Below are 5,263 nucleotides of genomic sequence, written 5' to 3'. Positions count from 1 at the left end.
GCAACATTTTTTTAATCTCAAGAGTCTAAAGTATTATTATTTGTAGTCAACTATGTAACTTACTTCAGGAACATAGTTTTTTAGGTGGCTAAACTTAAAACTTCTCTATCGTAAAGTTGCTCATTTTACAACATTATTTTCAAAAAATAATATCTCTGTAACTACACAACTTAGGAGGTTGATCTTTTGTGTTATCGATAGCTTATTTATTGTAGATTACTGGGGTATGCATAACTCCATACCCGCCATAAGGTACCTTTGACCATGGAACGTCACATTTATCTACGGATTTTTTTATTGTTTGTGTATAGCGGCATATAGCGGCAATAGAAAAAATATACTCTAAGAAAATTTAAACTGTCTAACTTACCAATTACGGTTCTTGAGTTACAGTTCAATGGCAGAGAGACTGACATACGGAGGGTAAGATCGCGTAAGCCTAGTATTACGATTTTGATTGTCATCCTTAGGGTATCGAACTCTAAACAGCGGTGTTCAAATACTCTTTCTAATATTTGAATTTGTATTCGAAATTTCGTATTCTCGGTGTGGCGAGTCGCGACTGACCGGTTTTTCTGTTTGCAAAATATCCGGTGATAGATCAGTATACAATGGCACCGTTATAAACTTTGTTTAGGAATAAATTACAACTGTTCAATAAACGGTTTCGGCTCCGTTGATAAGTTTTTTGACCTTAAAGTAAGCATAATATAATACACAATTATTGTAAATAAATTTTACCTGATGCAATTACGAAAGTAACAATTAAACTATTAATAAACTGGTAGTCAAAATAACAACTATTTTCCAAAATTAAACCACGTTATATTTTATTAAATGACGTTCAAAAATTATAGTCGTATAAGTTGGAGAGTCATATAAGTTTACCCTACGAGGGCCGGTCTAAACGTTCTTAGCTGCTCCGGCTGTACTCATGCGATTTGAATATTAACCCTTAAAAAAATGCATAGTGTAGGCTGCAGCCTACACAACATTAAACATCAAATTTTATGCATAATTAGACAAATCCCGCAGCTCCGCAAATAAACTGGGAAAAACTCTACTCTATCGCCAGCCAGTTCAAACCAGGATTTTGAAAAGCTATTGGGCATGGAAAAACTCAAACGATTTAATGAAATTTGGCAAGGAGTCATGAAAGATACAAATTTATTTTATTTTTAGAAAATATTATGGTATACATGGTTGCACTGCACAGCAACGACGACGAGATTGGAATCGGTGATTCTACTCTGAAAGCAAACGACTGCACGCCAAACAATACGAGAATCCAATTTTTAAATTTAGATAATAATAATAATACATTTACAAAACCTTACACGTATCCAGAAAAGGTTCCCGTCACCGTTCACTTACCTCCAAAATAAAATTGACCTGTTCCCAGCCAAACTGTGACGTTACACAAAACATATCCCTTCATACATCCAAGCCTTGTAAACGCGATATAATGAAGATTGTCGAGGCAAAAGTTAATGATGGGGATCATAAAGGCGCAGCACAGATCCTTTTTTCTTCCGACACCTCAGCGCCAGATACTCCTGAAACTCTCACAACACTGCAAAGTATAAGCACCCGGCAGCCCCCTCGACCCTCATAAAAGCTGCCCTGCCATAAAATTATTAACTAAGAGCTCGCTTCATCTCCTCGGGGCCCAGTCTTTGAGGATTCAATACCAGACTACATTGATACCCAAATAAATCGTTTTTCTGAACTTTCGGACCGCCTACTCCAAATTAACTCTCACATGGCATTATTATCATTCAGTTTTGTCTTTTTGTTCCTAAATTTACATACGCAATGCGATGCAGCCCTTTTTTTAAATTTCCGCATTTATGTCAAAAGGTCGACGACATTATCCACTCACATGATTCCAGCAACTAGAGTTTCAAGATTGCGCACCTCTAAAATGATCGTCGCAACTCGAGTTGCAAAACGGAGTGTATGCGGTTTTTTATTTATTATCTGTGAAGGGCTGCACAGATACGGCATAAACAATTTTTAAAACACAGACTACCAACGTGACAATATTTAAAAAATGTTTCAACCATATAGACATAACCACAGTATTTCTTATCTATTTTATTTTGCAAGTTGTTCAGGAAGTGCGATGTGTAAAAAGTTGCTGCGTGTTTTAAAATGCCTCAAGTATTCAAATTTAGATATTTCTATTAGTAATGTATATTAAACTACTCCGCGTTTATTGGTCTATTAGTTTAAAACTATATTTTAGACCTACTTAATATTGATGACCAAATAATATCACTTCAAAACAATAGTTCTGTAGATTTTTGACGTGTTTCTTATTTGAATGCCCTACATTTCTAAGATTACTAAATATATCTTGAGCAACCAATAGCCATTAAATAGTTCGATTATTAAGTTACATTAATAAACCATATAATGTATTAAATCACTGTGTATTACACAGGATTAGCGATCAAAACATGTGACGGTAAATTGTAAGTACAAACCCGGCAACTGTGGTTGCTTAAAGCATTTCTGCATATCGTAAGGCATGTGGTGTACTAGACGCGTTGCATACGCGTTTTGGGATTTTTTTTACTACTTACTTATAATTTGTATTTACTAATATTTCTTTGCTATTTACATTGAATAAACTAAATAATTATACGATTAAATAAATAATTAATTAGGTATTACTATTTTAAAGTTCCTATTTCTGTTGAACATCTGCACCACGCGCTGTTGTGTCTCCACCCTAAATGGGTAGCCATCTTTATTTTTGAGATGGAAGAAGTCAGTTTACCGGCTTATTTACGTTTGTAATCAGTATAATTTTATGTGTTAATAGTTATTATTGGTTTATTGTGCTTAATATGTTGTGAAGTGTGTGTTATGGTGGATGTATTAAACGTGTTAGTGTAGTTATAAGTTAGTTCGGTTGTTGGTGATCGGAAATTATAAAAACACCAAAATTTAGTAGGTACGTAGATACTCTTTTGTTATTTTAAGTTATATAGCTACTATCATCGTTATAATTGCATAAGTTATGCATTTTATTTCAAGATTATTAGTGTCTTAAACTGTTTTTTACTATATTTTAGTACTTCAGTGTCTAAATTAGCCACAAAAAAATCATGAACATAATATATAGTTTCACAGCAGATTGAGCAATTCGAAAGTTTCTTATCGGAATTTGAATTAGTTTTACTCTGCAATTTCATAGGTGAGCTATCAAGGTGTTTAGTACCAATTAAAAGCTTATTAAGTCTTCTTTAAATTGAATACAAAAAAAAGATACGTTATCGATTTAGATTTTTAATTAAAAATAGTTTTCTACTATAACGCGGACATTATTTCATTGGGTAAACTTTGTGAATTTTTAATAATTATTTTTAGTATAACAGCACAATGCTATAGTAGTAAAATAAATTCTTTGTTTCTTTAACATTAAAAAACCAAAAGAATCGTTGAAAATGCTTTAGCAGAAGTAAAGTTATCGATTTTTGAAAATATCATGACACTGTGCCGTCGTATCTGCGAAATGGCAGAGCAGTTCAGGGCACCTTTTGTTAAAATCGGAATCATGTGAGTGGTTATCCACATCGAAATACAAAAAAAATATCAATATCATTTAAAAAAATTACTTACCCTAGAGCTGGCTCATTTCTAGGTCAACGAATAGGCATTGGGCATAGCCATCCAGCGGGGTAAATGTAGCCAGCCTCATGGTCACCCTTCCGCAGGGCATAGACTTAATTGGGGGACCTTTCATAGGTGGCTATTTTTTATATTGTTGTTTAATTTTTAAGTAGGTTTATTTCAATGTTAGTTTAGTTTTGTAGGTAAGTACAGGGTGGCCAACTTAGAGGTATACAACTTTTTTTTGCCGCCATTTTATTTTGGCGGTAAATATGACAGTTATTGCATGAAAATTAGTTTGTGTAGATGCGGCAAATTTATTATGGAGCGTTTTACGACGGAACAACGTGTTTTAATCATTAAAAACAATAGAAACATTAAAAATAACGTTTCCCGGTCGATTAATTTCGAGAAACGGTGACATTGACTGGCCCCCAAGATCGCCTGATTTAACAGCTCCTGACTTTTTTCTGTGGGGCTATCTTAAGGGACGTGTCTATGCTAATAGGCCAACGAACCTTCAGCAATTAAAAAAAATATTCCAATCACTGTCGCTGAGATAACGCCAGAAATGTGTGAAAAAGTGATGAAAAACGCGGTGAAAAGGGTTCGCATCTGCCATGCTGCTAGAGGTGGACATTTGTCTGACATTATTTTCCATGTGTAATTGCTGACCCTACATATTATATTTAACAAGGAATACTTAATATTTTGTTTTATAGAATAAAATTTCAAAAATAAAGTGTATACCTCTTATTTGGCCACCCTGTAGTTTTAATTTAAGGTTACTTTTGTTAAATTTGTTACTTACATATTATTGAAAATATTTTATTAGGTTAGGAATTGTGCTCGTAATACTACTAACATTTCTCGTAATGTTGGGAACAATTAACTCAAGTAAGTAACAATATTTCCAAATGCTGTGAAAACTCTTCCAGATCACCATCAGAAGTAAGCGAGCCTGTTGAGAGCGAAGCAGAAAATGTACGTTTAATAAATATTACTTAAGCCTGTATAGAATAATACTTCCACAACCAACTTTTGACTCCCTGACTTGATCACAACAGTTGTGTGTAAAATCTCCTCTCAAATCATTTCTGGCCTATTGCATTTACCAGCACAACACTCTATTGTGAGGCAACCGACCACGTACTTGCTGCAGCACAAGCACAAGCAAAGCAGTCGGTAACAGACTCAGCCGTTGGAGCCGTTTATATAACCGAAGTTCATAATGATAGCACTCCTAACAAAGAAAGCACGGCTACCCATTCCTTTCAATAACGCACTACCAATATAGCCTGAAGCAGACACAACTAAAAAAAACAAAACGAAGAGTAAATAAGCAATTGGTTTCAACGCTTGCTGGTGCTATGGAGTACCTGTAATATCAGGAAGACCCAGAACAAAAAAAGGAAAAATTGAAAAAGCTGAGCTTCGAAAGAAAGAACGCGAGGAAAAGGCTAAATCTAAATTGACGGCTCAATTAAATAAAAGTAAAGGTAGAAATTCTGAAAAGCAGAAAAGAAAGGTAAAACTAAAGGTTTAGACGCTCCAATCTTAAGAACAATTGATGGAGTCTGAAAATATAACGCAAGAGATAAAAGACAACTGCCCACCTATAAAGGAGATATATTTTAAAACT

This window comes from Cydia amplana, chromosome Z, assembly GCF_948474715.1.
Source record: "Cydia amplana chromosome Z, ilCydAmpl1.1, whole genome shotgun sequence".
Taxonomy (NCBI): Eukaryota; Metazoa; Arthropoda; class Insecta; order Lepidoptera; family Tortricidae; genus Cydia; species Cydia amplana.
This window is presented reverse-complemented; position numbering follows the sequence as displayed.